The 26,179-nt window shown below is 42.2% G+C and overlaps 1 protein-coding gene across 2 annotated transcripts in view; it reads left to right on the top strand.

Annotated features, from left to right (window-relative positions):
- VPS50 (VPS50 subunit of EARP/GARPII complex) overlaps positions 1-26,179 on the top strand; it is a 2,487,651-nt gene that overhangs the window by 1,657,238 nt on the left and 804,234 nt on the right. The window lies entirely within an intron of this gene.

Below are 26,179 nucleotides of genomic sequence, written 5' to 3'. Positions count from 1 at the left end.
CAGGCATGATTACCAGATAGTTAATATGGCTAAGTAAACAGCCTCTGCCTGAGGATATTAAATAGTAACTACTGAGTTCTTCACTAGACAAACATTTGTTTTTGAGGCTTCCATCCCAGGAAGTATTTAGAACATCGAAAACAAAGAGCTAAATAATCAAAACCATCAGCTTTTTCACTCCCCCATATCAGGTATGTAACATGAATTTCCCCACCAGGTGGTGGCTCTTCTGTTCTGTATAGTATCCTGCTACACAATTCAGACAGAAAAACTTGCTTGAGAATGCCCAGTATAGAGGCAGTAGGGGCCAAGGTAGTCATTCTAGCATGGGCATAGGCAGAAGTCCTCATCACAGTTAAGAGGGATGCTCCCAGTTCTCTATACATCCTTTGCTCCCTGCATCCCACCGGGTTGGAAGCAAATCCCCCTCTTTAGAAAACAGTGATTTGAGCTAACCAAGGACCATAAGACGAAGGAATTCATAAGTTCAGTCTGCATTGTGTCCAGTTCTTCCCTTCATGGGACCCCCCCCCCATCAGGAGTCTACAGTTTTATAAGAAGTGTTAATATTAGCATGCATATAGAACGAGTCCCCTCTCTGAACAGGCACATTGCTTATACTCCAAACTCTTCTTAGTTTTATGATAAGAACAAGTGATTCTTAGAGGACAATCTTGGGTTTATCAAACTGAAACTGATTCACAAAGGTCAAGAAATTCAAAATGCTCTTTTGAATTTCTTTTCTCCTTCCTGAGGCCCTTAGGCCCACTTTGGACATAAACAGCTCTTACCTATATGTTTCATTCCATAAAAAATATTTGTCTGATAAAAGCAAAATCCTAGCGACAGCTGGGAAATGCTTGAACTTTGTCTTTCACTGCTTTCACCAGACTGAAGATCTGCCTCATCGTCAAATGTACAGTGTTTTCCACTCTCAAATCAAATGTTTCCTGGGGCTATTTTGAAAACAAACTCCTGCATAGTGCCTGTCCTGGTGGAAAAGTTGACTTTGCTAGTGAGTTTGCTTCCTAAGGTACAACCTCCCTTCCAAGACTTCAGGGACCATCTTAAGAGCTTTGGGTTAAATGTTCTCCTTGATCTTCATGGCCTCTTTTGTGAGGCTGCAGAAGAGGGTCCTCCATTTATACCTGTACAGCTTGAAATGTAAGCTCCTGCAGCCACTAGAGTGGTCCCTCACTGGATGACATCACTATTGTCACCTGCTTTCAGTTCCTAAGCTAACAGATACCAACAGAATTTTTAGCATCTCTGTGCGAGAAGTACATATCTCTCACAAGTTTGCCTAGAACTGGAAGTCGTAAAACGATTAACACTTTTGCATTTGAAACCTAGTAATTATTTCTGTTTCAAGACGATAGAAAGAAACTTTTAGCTCTAGACATCCTGTCTCCTTGCTGCACTGAAACACAATCGTAAAACACTTTACTTTCAACTTATTTTCTTAAGGGTTTGCAAGTTAACGTTGTATGTTCCATCTTCTACCATGAAAACACACATTTGCACAGGCATATAGTCCATATACATTTCTGTTCTTTTCCAGTAAGGTACATTGTGGTTACATTCTTGAAGCTCTGTACATAACATACAGTTCAACACACACTTTTGCACCAGTAGTTTAATATACACATAACATATAGTTCTCTTACAGTTGTAAAACAAGCCTATGGATCATTATAATATTCACAAATGACATATGATTATTTACAAAATTCCAGATAGCTGGGCTGGCAGCCTCACTTTTCTATATGAATCATATTAACATTTTCAAGTGACATATAATAATTTACAAAATTCCTGGTAGTTGGGCTGGCAGCATTTCGGTTTGTCACAGGCCAAGTCAGTCATCCCCTTTGTAGGGTCAACAGGCAAGCACTCCGTGATGAACTGTTTTAAACAAGCTTTGGATTCATAGTTCATAGACGTTTACTAGGCTAACAACCAGAAGGGTATTTTTACTCCTAGCCATGCATCCCAAATCTCTGACAAGTACTGGTACCCCTGATACGTGTAAGCAGGGACTTGAGAGATGAAACATTTACAAGCAGGAGCCTGGGAAATGTACCATTTACAGGCTGCCTCAGTTCATTAGAGACACGGGTATCAGACCAGAGATGAATTTTCCTCTTCCCCATCCAGTTGTCCAAGTTGTACTTGAATTGGATTAAGGAGGAACTCATGGATGGGGAGCCTATACCAGGGAAGGGATAGTCTCTGGGATGCTTACCTGACTCTCCAGCAGGTCCTATTTATATCACAGGCAAGGTTTAAGTCTTTAGAATGAGTAATTATAGTGCTGTTTGTTTTACAGATATGCAGGAGGTCCTGAGTCTGTATTACGAGATTGAAAAGACCAGAGAGCGAACGGCTTAAACATTGAAAATGCTGTACCTCAAAGTTACTCATGTTGGGGGGCACACCCCCTTTAATTGTATATACCAACTCCGAGATCGTACTACAGTGAGGAAAGGGCAAATTTTCTGATCAACTGGATGGGGAAGAGGAAATTTTCCGATCTTCACTGTTTCGCGATCTCACAAAAAACACATTGATGAACAGCATTTCCGATGTTAAAGCCATTCGCTCTTCAGCCTGTTCGATTTCGTGATAGGAACCCGGAGATCCTATGTTCTTTTAGTGAGGAATCTCTTTGGATGTTTCAGTTGTTGGATACACGTGGCTAGGTGCATAACAAGGTGGGCATTTTACTCAGTGATAGGTCTAATGAATGCTGAATACAGTGGAACAATGACTTCCTTTGGCCTAGATGCCATATCTTTGTTTGTAAGTTGCACAACATAGAATGATTTCTTCAGTACTGTAAACATATGATGGTCAAAGGCTATATTATTGTCTGTGTGTGTCCCCAAGTCCCTGACTACTGGATGGGAGTTTTGTCAGTATGGTAGTTAGCAGGAGTGGATGACTCCCTGAGGGATACTATTATGAATTTCTTGGCATTTATTTTAGTCCGTGGCTCTGACACTAGTTATTTTTCTGCGTCAACCCTTCCTGTATTGGTGGGGATTCTGTGACCGTTCCTAATTTGCAGTCATCTGCAAATGTAGTCAGTCAGAGGTCATTGATCTCGGCCTTGACTTCAGACCAGTAAATGCCGAAAAGGAATGGTCCCAGGACCAATCCTTGAGGGACTTTGCTTGTGATTGACCTCTTTGGAGAAGTGGACTCCCTGATTCCAACTTCCTGGGTCTCATCTGTGAATCACCTGGCTTTCCACTAGATAACGTAATGATTTATACCCAACCTCTTGAGTTTGTCAACAATGGCTCAGTGGGGTATTGTGTAAAATGCCTTGGCCAAGTGAAGGTAGACATTGTGAACCATTTTGGCCTCATCATTGCTGTGGTGACCTCCTCAAACAAGACCACCAGACTGAGTAAGCATGACCTGCCCTTGACAAAACCAGATTGGGTTTGGTCCAGTGTTGGAGGTTTCTATGTCATTATTGATCATTTCCATGATAATTCTTTCCATGGCATTGCATATGAGACTATGAGACTTATGGGTCTGTAGTTTCCAGGATGTGTAGATGGCCCACCTTTGTGCAGAGGGATGACTGTTGTTATCCATTCGTGGGGCACAAAGCCATTTTGAAGACTGCAGTTATATAGCAATTCCAGAGGAACTGATAAGTCATGTTTCATACTATTTAGAAGGCATACTATTTAGAAGGCATCCTTGGATATTGTCTGGGCACAATGATGCAGTGTATTTGGTGTCAGAGAGAGAGCGAACATTAAGGACCTGTTCCCTAGTGATAGCAGGGCAAGTTATATTTGATGGTATTACCTGAGGGAAGGTTGAAGGGGTAAAGTTGGAGCTGAATTTGTCAGCCAGTAGGTTTACTATATCTTCTGGCTCGGTATAGGTGGCTTCATTAACAATGAGCTCTGCACACAATTGTGTATTGCTTTTGAGGTTGCAGACATAGCTAAAGAATGCCATGCAGTTGTTCCTGACCTGGGATGCCAAATTTACCTCAAATTTGCCTTTGTTAGACTTTATTTGCTCTCTTTTGTTTCTTTAGTTTGATGAGAGTGTTTTTATCCTTCTGGGTGCTGCACCTCCTAATTTTGCCATGATTTCCTTTCTGTTGTACAGCCTGTTGTTGTGATTCCATCAGGGTGGATTGTTTATTTGAGTTTGTTCTATACTTCTTCCTGGTGGGTATAGCTCCCTCTATGCAGCTATTAACATGTTTGTATAGGGTTTCTATGAACAGTTCTGTGTAGAGAGCCGTGTTATCAGGGTTTATGGGGGTTTGAAATTTTGCCAGGTTATCACTTAGTAGTAGGAAGTTAGCCTTAGAGTAGTTCTTGAATATTCCAGGCTTAGCTGGGGTTCCAGGTTTTAGTTTTACTTCAAATGAGACCATTTTGTGGTTTGACCTTATCAGGGGAAACATTACATTAGGGTTTGCAGCCCCATTAGTTGTGTTGACAATCTAGTCCAGGGAGCTTGTGTTTAAAAAATTCAGGAATTTCTGTGCCAGTACATTTGGTATCGTGTATGATTCCTAGTTAATAGTGGGGTAATTAAAGTCACTTATGAATATTTTATTGGGTTGGATGGCGAATGTTGACAATCAATTTAAATACATGTTATGGGTTTCCTGTGTCTTAGAGGGAGACCTATAGCTTGCAAGGAAGTGGTATGGGATTTTGCCTATGCTGATTTGAATGTGGAAAAGCTAAAGTGCATTGTCCTGTTTGACCAGTCTTGAGGTATATTTATTTTTGAGGTAAATCAAGACACCTCCACCTTTTGTCCCTACCTGTGTAGTAGCTGATGTCCTTCAAGGATGCATCTGCAGTCATAACAAATGGGTTGTCCTGTCGTCAGGCAGCCCTTCGGTCGGCCGGATTCCAAAGTCTGGGTCCGGCTTCGGCTGATGTCGCACTTCACCCGACGTCATCTCTGCTGGTCTTCGGGTATAAAGGCATCAGCCGACGCCATTTTCCTCAGTCTTTCTTGCCGCGTGGCGCCCGTAGCTGAAGCTGTTCGCAAGTGCCGGTCGGTCAGATCCAGAGATTACTACTACCGAATACTACTTTGAAGACTTCTAAAAAGCTAAGTACCCCGTTGGGGACTCTTTCTTGCCTCAGCCGATGTCAGAAAAAGTCAATAACTGTTTAACTTGTGGGAAACAAATACCTCATAAAGATTTCCACTCTTACTGCCTGCCTTGCTTAGGCCCAGACCACGACGTAGCAGCCTGTTCAGCCTGTGCTTCCTTCAACCGGACGGCTTAGGCGTCGGTCGGAGTTTGCTGAACAGTTTTTCGGCTCCGATTTTGCGTACATTATGCCGTCGGATCCTCGGACTACCCAAATTGTTAAAAAACACAAAGAAAAAGACCGACACTCGCGGTCCGTGGTTTCGGCCGAAACCACGGTTAAGCAAGCCGCGAGTGTCTCGGTTTTGGCCGAAACTGAGAAAACCGGTCAATCTTCAGCCGAATCCATGACTACTACTGAGGCTCCTGCTACCTTAGTTGAATCGGCCTCTGAAATTTTGCCTACTACTGTGGTTCCTAGTGATTTATCAGACACCATCCCTTTGGATGTCTCTACCCCAGCACGTGGTGCTGCTAGGCCTCCTGCAGCCATGTCTATTAAGGCCTTTGCCAGGGCTAAAGCAGCCAAAACTGTTAAATCAGTGCCTGTTAAGACCCCCTCACACAGGCCCTCTTCTAGTTCACAAATGCTTACTCTGGCAGAGGATTTAATATCCTTAATTAGGGGATCCCAATCTCACCCAGACAGGGCCTCTCAGCCCCAGAAAAGAGACCTAGAGCAGAGCCCCCCGAGCCAGTGTCCTCTGATGATTCTTCGGATGACTCAGACATTACAGATCAGCCAGAGGCTCCTTTTTCTACTTATGAGGATTCCGATGCTGAAGAATCCATTCCATCTGCCTCTCCACCAGAGGAATTTTCCTTTGGAGAAACCTTACATGCCATGAGAGAACAATTCCAATGGCAGGGACAAGATTTCTCAGATTCAAGAAAAAGGCTTAGGACATTTCTGCACTTACCACAACATAGGCCCTTAGCTATACCTCCAGTACTGCCTGTTGTGGATGATGCATTTAATGATGTTTGCACTGCTCCTGATACTTTACCTCCAGCCCCTGCCAAACCAGATAGATTTTACAGGGTGCCAGACACTCATCACCACCACCTATCCAAGGCCCCACTTGCAGATCCTGAGACTATATCCCAGGGGCCTAAGGCAGTAGCCTCGACCTCAGCAAAAAACCCTATTCCTTCTGAAAGGGAATCCAGGTCCTTAGAGAGATGGGGGAAAAAAGTTTACACCGCTGCTACTCTCTCAGCTAGAGCTTTAAACTGTCAGTTTCATATGATCCAATACCAAGAGTTTATGCTTGATCAGTTAACTAAGAAGCTGTCCTCTGATGACTCCTTAGATAAGAAATATGTTTTAGAAATGGTGAATAACATTCAGCAGGTTAGTAACCATTCTTTAAAATGTGGCTGTGATGCACTGGAGGCTTCATTTAGATCAGCCATGACTGGCACAGTGATAAGAAGGCATGCATGGTTGAAAGAACAGGTCTTGCCGGATCATGTTAAAGCAAAGCTGTTAGATGCTCCTATGGATAAGGCCAGTCTATTTGGTACACCTGCTCAGCAAGTAATGAAGAAAATGGAAGAGAAGGCAAAATCTGTACAAACAGTTAAGGATTTCTTGCAGGTTCAGCCCCAAGGTTTAGCAGGAACTGGCCTGCCAAAATTGGTCTTTCCAGACTCCTCAAAATCTCAGAGGCAGGAATAGACGCTCTAGAGGCAGAAATCAATCCAGAGGAGGTGCCTACAGAGGACGACAGTGGCAAGGCAATAACCGAGGCACAGACACAACCACTGCCACTGCAACAGGACAAACACAGTGACTTGGCTCTGACACCGCCTACCAGGGTGCAAATAGCAGCACCTTTAGGCGGAAAGTTAGCCTTATTTTCGAAAAATTGGCACTATATCACAAAAGACAAGTGGATTTTGCAAACCATAGGCCAAGGCTACAGGTTCCACTTCCACACCTTACCAGTAAAAAGAGGAATGCCAAACCTACCTCCAAATCAAAAAACAGAAGCTCTAAAGCAGATAGCTCAATTAACAAAGATGAGAGCTGTGGAAAGAGTACCAATAACAGAACAGGGCAAAGGATTCTACTCCAGACTCTTCCTAGTACCAAGAAAAGAGAAAAGTTGGAGACCTATTCTCGATCTGTCCGTCTTAAACACATACATCATTGTCCCAAAATTCAAAATGCTGACCCTACAGCAACTTCTTCCCATGCTGGGCAAGGAGTGTTGGCTGGTAACTCTAGATCTCAAGGAGGCATAACTGCACGTCCCCATACGACCAAATTGCAGAAGATACCTCAGATTTCTTGCAGGATCAGAGCATTATCAATTCTCAGCATTGCCCTTTGGCTTATCTACTGCGCCCAGAGTATTCACAAAATGCCTGGCATCAGTAATCGCTCACTGCAGGCTACAGGGAATCCAAATTTATCCATACCTGGACGACTGCCTGTTACAAGCGGACAACAAAAGCAAGCTGACAACAGATTTACAAAGAGTCATTTGCTTACTACAAGCCCTGGGATACACAGTCAATTTTAAAAAAGTCAAGACTGATACCATCCCAAACAAGAACATTCTTGGGTGCGGAATTGGACACAGTAAAACAAATGGCATTCCTAACTGCAGAAAACAAAAACAACTCCTCTTTACTACTTGGCATTAACAAAGCAGAACAAACTAACAGCAAGAAAAGTACTGCAGGCCTTGGGCTTCATGGCATCATGCATAATCCTGGTCCCACATGCCAGACTGCATATGAGAAAGCTACAGTGGTACCTAAAGAATTTATGGTCTCAACACAGGCACAGCTTAGAAACCAAATCCCACTAATCCCATGCCTGAAACAGGAGTTCCTATGGTGGGCTCAAGCATGCCAGTCAAACCCAGGCTTGCCCTTCCACAACTTTCAAGCAAACCAAACCATCACAACGGACGCCTCAGACCTAGGCTGGGGACGACATGTTGGACAAATGCATACAAGGATTGTGGACTCCAGACCAGCTGCACCTGCACATAAACCAAAAAGAAATGCTGGCAGTAAAACTAGCAATCCAGACATTCAGACCATTCCTCAAAGAAGGCCATTTAATGATAAGGACAGACAACACCACAGTCATGTGGTACATCAACAAACAGGGAGGCACTCATTCATACCCCCTATGCAGAATGACTCTGGACCTTTGGAATATGGCTCTGAGCTACAACATCCAGTTACAGGCAATATTTGTGCCGGGAAAAGAAAACACCCTAGCAGACATGTTAAGCAGAACCACCTCGGATACTCACGAATGGATGCTAAACCCGGACATCTTCAAGGCCATCACAAAGAAATGGGGAATGCCACAAATAGACCTATTCGCATCCCCACTCAATCACCAGCTCAAAAAATTCTGCACAAGGACATACCACCCACTTGCATGGAAGGTGGACTCTCTATCCTTCAGTTGGAAAGGCCTGACAGCATATGCATTTCCACCTCTTCCTTTGATGCACAAGGTACTACTGAAAATCAAAGAGGAACGCCCAAGGATAATCCTGATAGCTCCGAATTGGCCAAGACAACACTGGTACCCATTGCTGAGGAGCATGTCTCAGGGAGAATGTGGTCAATACCCTGATGCCTTTGATGTTAACTCAGAACAACTACAACATCATGCACCCAAACCTAAAAACCTTGCAACTGACTGCCTGGAACATCACATAGCAGCAACTAACCCAGACTTATCCCAAAGGGTTAAAGACATTATCCTTGAAGCCCGCAGACCTTCAACAAGAAGGAACTATGCAGGAAAATGGAAAAGGTTTGTCATTTGGAGTACTGAAAGAGGAAAAGATGTGTCGAACATAGATATTGCTAACATCCTGGAGTACTTGGCAGAGCTTCTGCATACAGGCCTGTCCTATTCCTCCATCAAGATACATGCATCAGCTATTTCAGCAGAATACAGCTTCGATCCACCTGTCTTTTCGCATCCTCTACTCAGGCAGTTCCTCAGAGGGATCAAGAATGTAAAACCTCCTAGGAAACCACCATTACCAGCATGGGACTTGAACTTTGTGCTAGAAAAATTGACACTCCTTCCATTTGAACCAGCAGCAACAGCAGACCTTCAACACCTATCATGGAAAACTGCTTTTCTACTGGCAATTACTTCAGCAAGGAGGGTTTCGGAACTACAGGCCTTAATGGCAGTACAACCCTTCCTAATCTTCCATCAAGATAGGGTGTCCATGAGAACTAATCCTACATTTATGCCTAAGGTGGTATCCAGAGTGTCCTTGAACCAGGCAATCCACCTACCTACCTTCTTTCCCAATCCACAGAACAGGGGGGAAAGACTGCTGCATACCTTGGATGTACATAGACAGTTACGCTACTACCTGGACAGAACCAAAGGTGACAGAAAAACTGACCAGCTTTTAGTAGCCTATGCAACAGGAAGGGAAGGAAAAGCAATTTCCAAACAGACAATCTCCAAATGGATAGGAAATTGCATAAGATTCTGTTACTCCTACCATGGAAAACCAATTCCACAGAACATAAGACCTCATTCTACAAGGGCTACAGCCACTACCACAGCTTTCTTACGAGGAGTGGCAACCAAGGACATTATTGAGGCGGCTACTTGGACCTCCGTGCATACATTTGCCAAGCATTATAATTTACCTCTATACTCTAGATCCCGAGCAGGTTTTGCCACTGCTGTACTGCAAGGGATCCTAACTACACCATAATTCTTCTTCCTCCTCCCTAGTTTGGCTATGGTATTCTACCCATTTGTTATGACTGCAGATGCATCCTTGAAGGACATAGTACAGTTTTGTACCTACCATAAATGTAGATGTCCTAACAGGATAGCATCTGCAGTCAGGATTACCCACCCTCCTTCCCTCTGTGGTACTCCTAGGGTATTTACCCTCCTAATAGCTAGCTGGGGAGTCTCTTATGGTGTATTTGTTTGTATATATGTACATACATGCTTATTTTTGTATTTGCCTTCTACTATTTTGGAAACATTGGCATTTATCCAAAATTTAGCTTTCCAAGAGGGCAACTGGCATCTGGGGCAAGAAACACTGAGGAAAATGGCGTCGGCTGATGCCTTTATACCCGAAGACCAGCAGAGATGACGTCGGGTGAAGTGCGACATCAGCGGCCGGACCCAGACTTTGGAACTGCCGATCAAGGGCTGCCTGACGACAGGACAACCCATTTGTTATGACTGCAGATGCTATCCTGTTCGGACATCTACATTTATGGTAGGTACAAAACTGTACTTTCTGAATGTTTGGAAGACATTATAGCCTTGTGCTACTAGTGTGCTCTCTGTGGCTTTAAACCATGTCTCTGTGACTACACAGATGTCAGCATTCGCTAGGGTGATTAGAGTTTGTAGGGAGTGGAGTATCTTGTTTAGACTGTTAGCATTGAGCAGTAACACCTTTAGATTTTCTTGGTTTTAATTTACTGTGCCAGTGCTTTCAGTTTGGCATTGCCTAAGAAAGTCACTTTTGTTAGTTGGACAATGTTTTAGCTAATATTTGAAAGCCTAGAGGGGAGAGGTGCAGACCATCCCTGGCAAACCTGCATGGTCTGTTGACCATCTACTTCCATGATGACAAATATCACACCCTCTTAGAATGACACCAGAAACTAAGCCAGTTATTAAAGGCAGTCATCTTCTGTTCGTATTGTGGTACCATCCTTAGAGAAGGTAAAATGCTGCTCAGTGCTAGGCTGATACCAGCCTAGGACAATATTCCAAGAGCCCCATGATGTCTTTCTTCATATAGTCTATCAAGGTGCATCTCATAGGATCATAGGAAGTCGCTAGGCTATTGGCCATGAGGGCCTTATAAGCCTAGCCAAGAGTTTAGCCTGTGTTTAGACACGTCAGCACCTAAAGCCCCTGTCCAGCAGGGACACAGGTGGAATCCCAGGGATGTATTTTCCGTTTCCCATCCAGTTATCCAGGCTGCTCTTAAAAAGGGATAATGAGGTACTCTGCTTGAAGTAGAGAGGGAGTCTATTCCATAGATGGGGGAGTCTGTGGAACACAAATCTGTCCCACTAAGTCCTATTGATGTCACAGACCAGGTTGAGGTTGCGCGTGCGGGTTACTCGAGTGGAGCTTCACTTGTGGATATGCAGCCGCGGTGTCAGAGATTGTTTTGTATGGCAGACGGAGGTCACCTCTGAGGAGTCTGTATGAAACTGAGTAGAGGGACAGGGCTTTTAGCCTATCTGTGTAGGGTAGATGTTTGAGGCCCTGGATTCTTTTGGTGAGAAACCTCTGTGGTCTTTCCAGCTGCTGCATGTGTTTTGTGAGGGACATGCCGAAGGGGGCAGTGTACTCAATAACTGGCCTTATAAGGGAAGAATACAGGGATGTTATGACCTCCTTTTCCCTGGATGAGATACTGTTAATTATGAGGTGCGCCATATAGAAAGCTTTTCCGTACAGCAGAAGTAACATGGTGGTCAAAAGTCAGGTTGCTATCAAGCTGGGTGCCCAAATCCCTCATGACTGATTGCGTGCATAGGATGTTATTAATGTGATAATATGTGGGGACATCACTGTCCCCAAAGGGGATAATGATGCATTTTTTGGCATTCAGTTTGAGGCCATGTTTTTGGCACCGGTTATCTGTTATTGTGAGACCCTCTTGGAGGACATCCACATCACTTGGGGAATTGATGACCATGCCCAACTTGCAGTCATCTGCAAATTTGGTCAGCCATAGCCCACTGGTTTTGACCTTCACCTCAAAGATGTATATTCCTAATAACAGAGGCCCCAAGACTGATCCTTGGGGTATGCCGTTTGTTGCGGGTCTACTGCTTGAGGTGGCTTCCCCTATTTTGATTAGATGGGTTTTATCAGTGAACCAGTTTGCTTACCCATCTGATAACATCTGGATTGATACCTAGTTGAGAGAGTTTGTCTACTGTGCCCAAGTGGGGAATAGTGTCAAAGGCCTTGGCCAGTTCAAGGTAGGCAGTGTGCACCGTCTTCCCCCTGTCCGTGGTTTTGGTGACTGTCTCAAAGAAGTCTACCAGATTTAACAGACATGACCTCCCTTGCAAAGTCAAACTGTGTGGGGTCGAGTGTTTGGAGGTTGCCAATGTCCCTGTTAATGAGGTTAATGATAATCCATTCCATGGCCTTGCAGAGCAGGCTAGTTAGGCTGATGGGTCTATAATTTCCCAGATTGGTGGATGCTCCACCTTTGTGCAAAGGGATGACAATGGCTAGTTTCCACTTGGCTGGGACAAAGTCAGTACGTAGGCTTTAGTTGAGTAGGGCACCTAATGGTGCTGCAAGTTCATGCCTGAGTTCATGTAGGGTGCAGCCTAGGATGTTATCGAGTCCCACGAAGGCTGTATTTTTTTGCCTTTGAGAGGGCAGTGATGACCTGTTCCCTAGAGATGAGGGGAGGGGGGCAGGTACTGGGGATGTCCTGATTTACTGATCAGGGGGAACAGAGGGTTGAAGTTTTCACTCAATCTATCAGCCATTAGGTTGGCTATATCTACAGCATTTGTGTATGTTATGGCCTTGACCACCAGTTCTGAACAGATCTGGGTGCTTCCTTTGAGATTGTGGACATATGTGAAGAAGGCCTTATGATTGTCTCTAGTAGATGTGGCCAATTTGAACTTGAGGATTTTTGATTTCCTGTCCTTGCCTAGTTAAGTGGTGCATTGTGAAGTATTTTCTGCTTAAAAACCTCAGCTTTGGCCGGCTAACAACTTGGTTATACTGGGCGGCACAGTGGTGCAGTGGTTAACATTGTCACCTCACAGCAAGAGGTTCTCCGGTTCGATTCTTGGCTGGGGTGCCTTCTGTGTGGAGTTTGCATGTTCTCCCTGTGTTCGCGTGGGTTTCCTCCGGGTACTCCGGTTTCCTCCCACATTCCAAAGACATGTATCTGGAGCATTTCTCCCCGGGCCTCCGCTGAAAACAGGCTCTGTGGAACCTAGTCGGACATTCCCGGTCAACAAATAATAAATAAATAAATTAATTAATTAAAAAATTATATTCAACTGGACTTATAAGAGAATTTAAGTACCTTTATCTGCACTTTTAAAAAAAAAATAATAATACGGTATTTAATTTGATTTAAACTGTGTTGAAGGAATTTTAACTGAGCTGGCAGTTTTTCTTCTCTTTAGTAACTTGAACAGAAGCTAGTGTTTGCTGAATTTTGTTATTTGCTAGTAATTACAGGTGTGGGGGTAGCCACATTCTTTGATTTCCTGTCCTTGCCTAGTTAAGTGGTGCATTGTGAAGTATTTTCTGCTTAAAAACCTCAGCTTTGGCCGGCTAACAACTTGGTTATATTCAACTGGACGTATAAGAGAATTTAAGTACCTTTATCTGCACTTTAAAAAAAAAAAAAAAAAAAAAAAATACGGTATTTAATTTGATTTAAACTGTGTTGAAGGAATTTTAACTGAACTGGCAGTTTTTCTGCTCTTCTGCTCTTTAGTAACTTGAACAGAAGCTAGTGTTTGCTGAATTTTGTTATTTGCTAGTAATTACAGGTGTGGGGGTAAACTCAAAAATGTAACAGAAACGATCCAAGCAGAAACAAAATGATGCACGGACTGTTTATTAAACGTAAGCGCTTTCGGTCGAGGTAATACCCCAACCTTCTTCAGACATACACACTTTAAACAACAATCCTGCTTTCATTAAATATATGTCTTAATTGGTAAATATTACCCAATTAAACAATAATTAAATCAAATCATTAATTATGTTTACAAGAAAGCAGCAATTTTTCCCAACATAAGCTGACAACAGAAATAATACTAATATAAAAAATGCCAATATAAAAAGTATCTGTATATTGGTTAAATAAATATTACAACTGTGTACTTTCCACATAAAAAATGTATGCATTACTCTAATATTGTGCACACATATTTAAAACCATATTTAAAACATTATATAAAACATTTTTATTATAAAAAAGTTTTTTGTTAGTGTTTATTTCCCACTAACATATGTATTTAAATATTTTACCTGCATACTAGTGCTAAATATTTATCATAGCCTAGCAAAATAAGCCCGGGCAAACTGAAACAGGAACTGTCACTGAAATTACCCAATCTACAAGTTTTTTTGAACTTGTTTCAAGTGAAACACTGTGTCATGAACCATTTTTTTACAAGACACAAAATGTTAAACCATCTTTTGACATTTGTATATCTCAAATGTCTATAGGATTTTTAATTTATTTATTTACAAGTACACTATATGAAGATGGCCTAAATATGACTATTGTCATCTATTTAATGCTTTAATTTTCAATATGCTTTTTATTGATGCATATTCATTTAATCCTGGAGGAATATAAGCCGCTGTTCTGATTTGCCATAATAACTCTTGCTCCTCCAACCAAAGTTGCCATGGGCCCCCTCTGGTGCTTATATTAATTTGTTGGATGACAGAAAATAGAAAAAAATTGTCAGGTTCATCACGTAAATGCCTGGCAAGAGCATTATTTAAGTCATTTCTACCAATAGCATAACAATGTTCGTATATTCTTTTCTTCAATGACCTTTCTGTCTTGCCTATGTAGAATGCGCTACATTTCACGCACTGTGCTACATAAATTACTCTCTTGCTGTCACAATTATACTTGCCATTAATGCTATAAGTTTTCCCTTTTATACATATTTTATTCCCTGGCATAATGTGTATGCATTGAGAGCACATTCCACATTTAGACATTCCAAAATTTGCTGTTGTTGTTTTGGCACTAGACTTATCTACCAAATTCTTTAAATTCACTCCTCTCCTATATACAAATTTAGGTTCAATACCTATAGCTTTCACTAACTCTGTATCTTCCAGAATGATGTTCCATTCTTTGATTTCCTGTCCTTGCCTAGTTAAGTGGTGCATTGTGAAGTATTTTCTGCTTAAAAACCTCAGCTTTGGCCGGCTAACAACTTGGTTATATTCAACTGGACGTATAAGAGAATTTAAGTACCTTTATCTGCACTTTTTAAAAAAAATAAATAAAAAAAATACGGTATTTAATTTGATTTAAACTGTGTTGAAGGAATTTTAACTGAACTGGCAGTTTTTCTGCTCTTCTGCTCTTTAGTAACTTGAACAGAAGCTAGTGTTTGCTGAATTTTGTTATTTGCTAGTAATTACAGGTGTGGGGGTAGCCACATTCTTTGATTTCCTGTCCTTGCCTAGTTAAGTGGTGCATTGTGAAGTATTTTCTGCTTAAAAACCTCAGCTTTGGCCGGCTAACAACTTGGTTATATTCAACTGGACGTTAAGAGAATTTAAGTACCTTTATCTGCACTTTAAAAAAAAAAAAAAAAAATACGGTATTTAATTTGATTTAAACTGTGTTGAAGGAATTTTAACTGAACTGGCAGTTTTTCTGCTCTTCAGTTATTCCCACCCACCCTCCATGGTTTTGTTTTGGTGTTAATCTTAGTGGCCTTGAAACTGCCCGCCCCTTAGCCTGCCTCTGGGCTCATCTCATTTGCTCACTCAACTGAGTGCAGTGAGATCATATTCTGATTTCAGGCACTCCTACTGTGTACAAAGAGAGCTTCTGGGAAACAGACAAAAAAAATTAAGCTCATTTCCTGCCTTTCCTGTTAAGTGGTGTAGACTATTTGTAGGCTTCTGAGCCCCCAAGCCCTTCTGTGTTTGAGGGAAGCCTTCTAGCTTGTTTTTTTTTTTTCTTATAACTAGCCAGTTTTCTAGTTTCAGCTCTCAAATCTGTTTCAAATCTGTTTCTTTGATCTCAGCACTTGTTCAGATAAAAAAAAAAAAAAAAAAAAAAGAATTTTCATCTGCTTTTACTGTACTTGTGTTTCTACCTACTTCATTTTACTTTTGCATCATCTTAAAATACTCAATTGTATTTATTACTGCTTGGTGTAACTCATTCTAAGCCTTTTGGTTTAAACACTTGGGCTTCGGACCAGTTGTTTTGCACTGAGAGGGTTTGTGGTCTGCACTGTTGTGGCAGAACAGGTAGCTTACATCCTTCTAGGTTGGGAACTGCTGATTGAGGGCTCAGTGTCTGTTATTCTAAAAGTGTATTAATTCTGGTTTAAGCACTTGGGCTTTCAGGCCAGTTATTTTACATTAAGAGGGTTAGTGGTCTGCACTCTTGTGGGAGGAGAGGCTGGACTCTGCCCTTCTGAGCTGGGAATTTCTGGTTAAAGGCTTATAGTGCATGCATATCTGAACTGCTTCTTACTGAAGTTGGTGCGCCTTGTTTGCTGTGGCATAGACTGGATTCAGGCCTGCTGGATCTAGCGTTGTTTGTGTAACTTGAGCACTAATCCAGACATTCTCTAAAGTATTCAATTGTATTTATTACTGCTTGGTTGTAACTTGATTAAAGTGTAGCTATCATTCTAAGTCTTTTGGATTAAGCACTTGGGCTTCAGACCAGTTGTTTTACATTAGGAAGGTTTGTGGCAAGCACTGTGGTGGCAGGACAGGTAGCTTTCATCCTTCTAAGTTGGGAACTGCTGATTGAGAGCCCAGTGTCCAAGTGTATTAGTTCTGGTTTAGGCACTTGGGCTTCAGGCCAGTTATTTTACATTAAGAAGGTTCGTGGTCTGCACTCTTGTGGGAGAAGAGGCTAGACTCTGCCCTTCTGAGCTGGGAATTTCTGGTTAAAGGTTTATAGTGCCTGAATATTTGAACTGTATCTTACTGAAATTGGTACACCTTGTTTGCTCTAGCATAGACTAGATTCAGGCCTGCTGAATCTAGCTTTGTTTATATGCTTGTTGTTTGTTTGCTTGTTATTTCCTGGAAGCTAATTCTACCTAATACGCTTCTCAGTGCTTCTGTGGATCACTAGTGATATCTGCATTGCTTACTGTACTTCTTTCCTTGTTTCACTTGAAAGAAAGTTACTGTTTGTCGTTTTTGCATTTAGTTACTTGTAACACATTGCACTCAAGTTACCTGGCACTTGCTCACTAAAGCAATTATATAAGTCAGCACTAAAAATTAAAAGCACTACACCCTCACTCCCCACTGGCCCTTGTTTTCAATTATTAAGGAATTCCCAATATTATTCTAGCATGTCCAAAGGTCAGTTGTCAATCTCCTCTCCGGTCCAGCTGGTGAATCTGGGAATCTTGAGGCAATGTTATAACTGCCTCATGTACACAGACAACCCTCTCCTCCTCCCACATAACACAAATACGTGCCTTGGGTGGAGGTATTTAGCCAAACTGGAAGCTGAGCTCTCTCAACTCAGGACTGGCAAGACCAGACAGGAGGAGAAGGCAACTACACACACCACAAAACCAGCCTCACATAATGCTACCACACCACTGAATCAAACACATAAACACACAAAGACATACTGGAGGCTCTGAGTAAAAATTTACCTAAACAGCAAAGGCCTCCAAAGCAGACACCCAAACAACTGCTACCTCAAGACACCCCACAAGCAACACATAAACCACAAAAGCAGTGTGCAAAGCAGTCACAGCCCTTAAGGCCAAATACAACACCAAACATACTTGTCATAGGTGACTCCATAGTCAGACACACTGACGTCCCACTCACCAGGCTGAACAAGGAGAGGGTCACAGTAAGCTGCCTATCGGGCGCTAGAATCCGCCACATAACACATGCACTCGGGTCACTCCACGGAAAGTACAAATATGACACAGTCATTGTCCATGCTGGTGTGAACGACCTGAGACGTACCTCCCTGGACTACATGAAAAGAGACATAGAGGAGCTCTCTGATTATGTAGCCCAGGCAGGTATGACCCTAACCCTGAGCAGTATCCTTCCTTCACCAAGAATGATGCCACAATATAGAGACAAGATGATCAGCTTTAACAATTGGCTTAATGTCTGGTGTCATTCAAAGGGGATCCAGTGTCTGTCTGCCTGGGATGACATGCTTGACAAGCCATGCTGCTTCGCAAGGGACGGCTTGCACCTGTCACCCCTGGGATTCCGGATATTGGCTAAGGCTCTTGCCACCCCCATAGTGCCTGTTTTAGGCAAGGCTCAAATTCTAAACCTACCACCCTAGAAAACAAAAATGGAAAGAAACTGAGGGTAATGCTGCTCAATGCCAGAAGTCTAAATCTCAAAATGCACTCACTCGAGGCCCTTCTCAGTATGGAGAACATCGATGTCTGTGCTGTAACTGAAACCTGGTTCAAGGCTCCTGAGAGCACCCCGGCACTATTAGGTTTTACCTCATATCATGCGTTCCGGCCCCAAAACCCGGACCACACCACAAAAGGAGGGGATGTATCCATATTCATAAAGGATACCCACACCTCCAGGTTGGTGGCAACGCACGAAGCTTCGGAAACCATCCAGGTGCAACTAACCATAGGCAAAACTGCTATACAAATTGTAGCATGCTACAGGCCACCCTCTCAAACTCAGGAACCCCACACAGCCTTCCTGAAGACACTGGAGGGTATAAATGTATCTCCAAACACCATCATATTGGGTGACTTCAACTACCCGAATATAGACTGGGAACATTACTCAAGCCCTAACTTTCTAGTCCAACGGTTCCTGGAGTTCATAAATTCAAATGCCATGGAACAGCTAGTCACTGTTCCCACGAGAGGATAAAATATACTAGATCTCATTATCACAAACATGGGGACAAAATGCTCCACACCGGAAGTATATCCCTCATTGGTGAGATCTAATCATAAACTAATCTCACTGGAAATCCACATCCCGCCCCCACCCCAAACAAAAAAGACCACAGTGAAGAACTTCTCTAAAGCAAACTTCACACTACTCAAGACTGGTGTGGTATCCTTCAAGGCCCCTGAGACAGTGGAAACCACAACCCAAGCTGCGGAAGCCCTTACAAATGCCTTCTATGAACACCTCCAGGACTGCATGGATCAGGCAATCCCAAATAAAATCAAGACCTTTTCCACCAAGGGCAAACGTCCAGTCTGGTGGACCCCAGCCATTAACAAACTTTACAATAAGAGGAGAAAGCTATTACATGATAGAACAAAATCCGTAAAAGGGAAGTCACCCCTGATCATTATTAGTAAAAAAATACGAGCACTCATAAAATCAACTAAGGCCAATTTTGAGAGAAAAATTGCCATGGATTCAAAGGACAATCATAAGGCCTTTTTCAGCTATGTTAGGAACCTGGGTGGAAACTCCCAGATATGCTCAGAATTAGTCCAAAATGATACAAAAATCACTGAACCCACAGACATTGCCAACATACTGGCAGACAGGTTCAGTGCAAACTTCACCCCCCCCCCCCCAAAGGAGAGATAACTATCCCAGCGGAGTGTAGCCTCCCAGACATCTCAAATGCGCAGGTGAAAGCTGCTCTCTCTAAAGCTAAAAACACAGCATCAATGGGACCGGATGGTGTCCCCGCTGTGTGCTACACGAGCTAAATGAGGAATTAAACCCGCACATAAGGCAGCTGTTTAATCTCAGCCTTACCACAGGATACGTGCCCAAGGAGTGGCGTACGGCAACTGTGGTCCCACTCCACAAAGGCGGTGCCTCTACGGACCCTGGTAATTACCGCCCCATAAGCTTAACAAGTCTAGTCTGCAAAGCTATGGAGAGGATCATAATGGAGCTCATAAACAAAGATATAGGGGACTTGCAGACATTGGACCCGACCCAGTTTGGCTTCGTCAAGGGAAGATCATGCCTTTTGAACTTGGTCGACTTCTTCGAAACCGTCACCAAGGCCATTGATGAGGGAAAGGCAGTCCATACAGCCTACCTTGACCTTGCAAAGGCTTTCGACACAATACCCCACTCGGGTATTGTAGGAAAACTTACCAGCTTAAATGTAAACCCATATGTCACAAGATGGGTTGCAAACTGGCTTAAGGACAGAACCCACAGGGTTAGAGTTGCTGGCACTATGTCAGACTCCAAGCCGGTCACAAGTGGTGTCCCACAGGGCTCGGTCCTTGGCCCCCTATTGTTTGGCATCTACTTCTCAGAAGTACAGGCCAACATGGGAGAACTTTGGCTGACAAAGTTTGCAGACGACTGCAAACTGGGCGCCATAGTGGAAAGTGCATCGGACACGGATATCCTTCAGAGGGGACTCACGGAAACAGATAGCTGGTGCCAGAGCCATGGCCTGAAGTTAAACGCCAAAAAATGTATAGTCATACCCTTTGGGAAAAACAAGGTAACCCCAAGCTACCATATAGGTGGCAATCCACTAAGCACAGAAGAGGTTATCAGGGACCTGGTGACCCAGGTTGGCAGTGGCCTTTCTTTTGACACTCACGTTGCTAAAGTGGTTAGAAAGACCTTCTACATTGCCCACCTGATCATGAAGGGATTCACATCCAGATCTAGTGAGGTCATTGTTCCCCTGTACTCTTCACTTATCAGACCAATGATCGAGTACAATGCCCCATTCGGGATGTATCTCGCCCGACATCTGCAGCAATTGGAGAGACCCCAAAAGTTTCTCACCAAAAGGATAAAGGGACTCCAAAATCTGTCATATGCTGCCAGATTGAAGAAACTCCAGCTCTATTCAGTCACATACCGTCTGCTCAGAGGTGACATGTGCCTGACATACAAGGCCATGTCCAACCCAGAATTAATGGACTTGCTCCACCTCAAAAAATCCAAATCCACCAAAACCACTAGAGCAAGTGACTTAAACCTTAGCACGGATATAAATAGGACGTGCTGGAGGGATAGATCTATCACTCAGAGACTCCCTATGCTGTGGAATAGAGTCCCGGTCCATGTGAGGCAGAGCACCTCGCTGGCTCTGTTCAAGAGAAATCTTGACCTGTGGATGGGAGATCGTAGGTTTACCCCGGGAATCATCTCTGTGTCACTGCTGGACAGAGGCACAACAAACTAATGGGTACAGTATTTTTTCATGTAAGGGGTGGCGTAAGCCACAAAAACTCGGGCTAGGCTTATAAATGCCTTGGGGCAGATAGCCTAGTATAAACCTATGAACCTATGAACCTATGAACTAGTGCTCTTATTTGCTTGCTCATGCTAAGGAGAGATTGCTTCCAGTTAGGATACCTGCTCTTTCTTGGTCCTGAACAGCAGTTTTTTCCTTTTGTTATATAGTTTATTTATTGCAGATGTCCACCAGACAGGTGTACTCTTCCTTGTGGAGGATGATTTTGTCCTGTCAGGTATTTCTGATTCCATGCATCTGTATAAGTGGTTGTATAGTACTTTGGTGTAGATTTGGACATTGGTGCCAGTTCCAACAGAGGGGTGAGGGGACTGTGAAGCTGTTTATACCATCCCTCAGGAGGTTGTCATCACCTTTGGAGAAGTTGTTTAGTTTGACCCTAGCTAGAGGGGGGGTTCAGGGGAGATGCTGACTTCGAAAGTGACCGCTTTATGGTTGGATCTTACCAGGGAGGAGGATACTGTAGGGATGCTGCAGTGGAGTGTTCTCCTGTCATTTACATCCACATGGACGATGACTAAGTTATACTGGTAGTTGTGGTCCATTGACCTTAGTGCATGCGTAATGTGATGGATTATGGCCCTTGATAAGCAACTGACTGTGACTTTCTCCTTACTCAGCATTTTGAGTGGGACATCAGTATGTCTCACAATGGAGTCTCCAGTGGCTAGAATGTTGGATTGTGCTGTGGCTTGCCTTATGGGCTTAAAAGTAGAGGCTTCATGAGATGTGGTTATATATGTGCTGATGTGGGTGCTGTTTTGAAAATGTACATTTTGGGCTGCTGAGAGTATTTGTTATGTGTACTTTGTCTAGCAGGTCTTTGGGATTTAAGAAGATTGCAGTTAAATGTCTCAACATATGTGGGTCTGTCTGCTTTGAATTGTGTGTGATGGGTGCAACATGTGCACTGCTAACAACCTGATTGACATTGAGTGCTTTTATCTGAGAGCTTTGCCTCCAGTGACATTGTGTAAATACATGGCGCACATTCCATATTAGTTTGTTTGAGAATTTACTAGTTGTCAATAAAAATGAAGCAATTTGTACATTGACTCAGGATGCCCATATCCATCAGGCTGGTAACAGAGATAGTGGGCAAGTTCATATCCATGGCAACAGGCCCTTTTTATTGATTAAATGGAATGGAAAGTAATGTCAGGAGTATCTGGTTTGCAACTCTGGGGGCAGTGCTAGTCACTGCAAACTATTTGTCCTGTGTGCGGCTAGGTATTGGTGAAATTTCAAGGGTGATATTCTGAAGGTCAGGTTAGACAGTAGCAAATCAAGCAGTACTTACTGAAAAGAAAGACAATATAGCTTGTCAAGAATGATGAAAAGGGAGGATTTGTCTGATTGGCTACTGCCTGGCCACTACTAGTGCTCATGTCATCAAATCTTCATGCTGCTGGGATACAGTGCTCCTTTGCTTCTTCTGTCACCAGAAGCAAAACAGTAGCATCAATCCCAAGATGAGAAGCAGGCCACAGGCTCTTCGGTGATCAAGATGAGAAGCAGGCCACAGGCTCTTCGGTGATCAACAGTCTTGTCCCAGATGATGCAAGGGTCTGCAGGCTTATTGTAGCCTTTTCTTGATTAAAGCCTCGAACAGCAACCAGAGCAATCAGGAAGGTCAAGCATAGACACTCACTGCCCAATCAGGAACCATCAGGAATCAATGCGCTCTCACCAAAAGCAAAATATAACCACAAATTCCAAGCTGGCACCTGTAAAGCAGTTATTCTACTTCCCAGTGAGCAGCCTCCAGGAAATAATGTTCCTATGCTCCTTCTCTCACGAGGAGCAAAATAGAAGCACTAATCCCAAAATGACTACTGAAAGGCAGAATATGGGCTCTCCGATACTTACATACTACAACTATTTCAAGTATGGGCATTATAGAGGCAAAGCGCCTCTTTGGCCCTCTTCAAAAGGAACTTTGATGATTGGATGGGCGATAGGAAATTCACCCCAGGGATCACGTCAGTCACCCTGCTAGACAGGGGTCCAAGGAAGTAAATACTGTGGGAAGAAATAGCCAGGGAATTGTTATGGCTAGGTTTGTATAGGCCCTAGGGCCGATAGCCTAGTACCAACCTATGAACCTATTAATGCCCTTCTAGCTTGCCAATATAACAAAACACTTGTTTCCATAATAAGTGTCCAGGCTGTTCTTAAAAACGTCTAAACTAGAACTTGCTTTAATGTAATTTGGTAGTCTGTTCCATGCATCAACTACTCTTTCAGAGAACCAATTAGTACACTCCTCATTCCTATAGAATCTTCTACATAGGTTGTCTGATGATTCTGTAGTACGTTTTGATAACACCAAACATTCCCAGAGGTAGTTGTCTCTAAACACCCTATATACTTGAATAAGATCTCCTCTTAGATATCTGTAAGAGACACTATACAAGTTTATATATTTTAGTCTTTCATATTAACTTAAATGTTCACATCCATGGATGCCCTTGGTATATTTCCCCTGTACTTTTTCCAGTTTAGTCATGCTTGTTTTCCTGTAGGGGTTCCATATTATTATTCCATACTCAAGTTTGGGTCTAATGTAGCTAACAAACAATGACTTTATCACTTTTGATTTCCTAGACTTTAAATCTTTTTATACAACCTGCAGTTCTTTAACTATCATTAACCAATTGGTTGATACCATTAGAAAAACTCATAGCTGGGTCTACCCCTATACCCATGTCCTTAATTGAGTCTACAGTTTCAATCACTGTGTACTGTATTAAATATTCACCTTTCAATTTATGTCTCCCTAATCTCATATGCTTAGTTTTTGATGTATTTATCAGCATATTATTCTCCTGTGCCCAAATGGTCAATTTAGTCAAGTTATTTTGCAGACATGCCTTATCTGTAACACAGGTAGTCAGTTTACCCAATTTCAGGTTGTGTGCATATAGACTGTAGAAAACCTCAGATGAAAAAGTTAGGTCTTAAAGATACAATCTAAACAAGTAAGGGTCTAGGACACAGTCTTGTGGGACACCCTGACTGTAACCAAGAATTTCACTTGTCCAGTTGCTGTATGATACCTGCCATGCCCTATTTGTAAGCCATGCAGCTGTCCATCTTATCAAGAGTACATCAATACCTAGTTGTACTAATTTATTGATCAGCGTTTTGTGTATGACCCTGTCAAATGCTGAAGTTAAATCTATATAAATTACATTACAGCATGCTTTTTCATTCATAGCTGTTATTATATTGTTATAGGACATCATGTTACAGGCGGCAATAGATCTATTTTCAATATGTGCATGCCGATATATGGTTTCAAGTCCCAACCTATCCAGTTCTGACAATAACGTATCCAATATTACATTCTCCATTATTTTTTCAGAACATGAAAGTAGACATCAGGGTCTGTATGAGTCTGGGTTTGTCCTACTCCCCTTTCCCTTAAAGACAGGTTTAATACGTTTATGTCTCCAATTTTGGTGGTGTTGATGGTGATGCTGTAGATTTCAAAGGTAAGATGGAAAAATGAGTTAATATACTAAGAGTTGCAGTGTGCACTAAGCAGTTAGATACGCATGAAAGAGGGGGTAACTTTGCCTTAACTATATAAGTGAAGAACCACTAATTTTAAAAGAGCAAGATAGATTGGAGGGGGTGGGGCACTTTGTATTCTGGATCTGTAGAATTCAGTGGGGTGGTCAATAAATTTAAATACCTGAATGGGAGTGATTTCATAAAATTATAATTTTGTGCTTATAACAATAGCCAATGAAAGAGGAGAGGGAAGGATATATGTGATCAAATTAACATAAGGGCAAGCAGCTAGAAAGACAGTTAAGTTTAAAAACTTAGCACCAGGGTGGGGAGGTAAACTTTTTACAGTTAGAATTTACTTACTTTTATTAAATTGTAGCATGTTTTTTCTGCCAATTGTAGTAACTCTTGTAAATATTCTGACCTCCTGTTGTATATTATACTGTTATTGCATTGATTGATTGGTTTATACATTCGAGCTTTTCTCCCCGGGCCTCCACTGAAAATGGGTTCTTTTCAGCCCAGTGGACTTTCCCAGTAAACAAATGTCAATAAATAAAAAATAAAATAAAACCGCAATGACAGACTGAACAAAAACATGTTTATTTAATCATGTCTTGATGTTTCCTACATTTTAACACCACTTATGAACTATATATACTTTTTAAAATATTTTTAAATGTAATTCCAGATTCAGCCCAGATAGGGTCCGGCATCTTGTTTTTTTAGTCTATCTCCAGGCATCCCAAAATGCAGTGTTTGCCCTTAAAATATTACATCATAGCCCCAAAGCTCCTGTCAATGCATTGACTTTACATGTGTTTTCACATATACCCTGCTTTGTTTCACTCAGTCAGGTTTAATTACCATTTGTTACTATTCGATAACTACTTAAAAGACAAACGGAGATAATCACACAGAACAGTATTCTTAGCGCCTGTTACTTCTTTTTCTTTCTAAAGTGGACAATTTTCATTTTTTTTAATGCTGAGTTGTAGTCCTTAAACTTATCTCCTCTCCCTCTAAACACCTCCACTTCATATCTGTCAAAGTGGCAAAGGTAATTGGATATCTCACAGGAAGAGACAAAGTTCAAAGAAATAACAGGCACTGGGAATACTGTTCTGTGTGATTACACATGTAAAGTCAGTGCACTGGCAGGAGGTTAGGGGCTATGATGTAATATTTTAAAGCCAAACACTGCGCTGTAGTTTACCTAGAGGGAGACTAAAAATCAAGATGCCGGGCTCTATGTGGCCAGAATCAGGAATTAGATTTAAAAATATTTAAAAAGTATATAGAGTCCAAAAGCGGTGTTAAAATGTAGGAAACATACTTGATGAAATAAATGTGTTTTTTCAGTCTGTGGTACGGTTCTCCTTTAATTTCTGTGTGACTCATAAGAGGCACAGCTGTGGTCCCTTTCCTAGTTTAAATAGCAATTAATAGCAGAATACAAGTAGAACATAGTTTAATGAAAATAAATCACAATATACAAAACTGAACAAGGCAATGAAGCAATTAAAAATACAAGAAAGAAAAACTTACCTTTCCC

Source organism: Protopterus annectens, chromosome 3.part1 (assembly GCF_019279795.1).
Source record: "Protopterus annectens isolate FY-2018-M chromosome 3.part1, PAN1.0, whole genome shotgun sequence".
NCBI lineage: Eukaryota > Metazoa > Chordata > Ceratodontiformes > Protopteridae > Protopterus > Protopterus annectens.
This window is presented reverse-complemented; position numbering and strand designations above follow the sequence as displayed.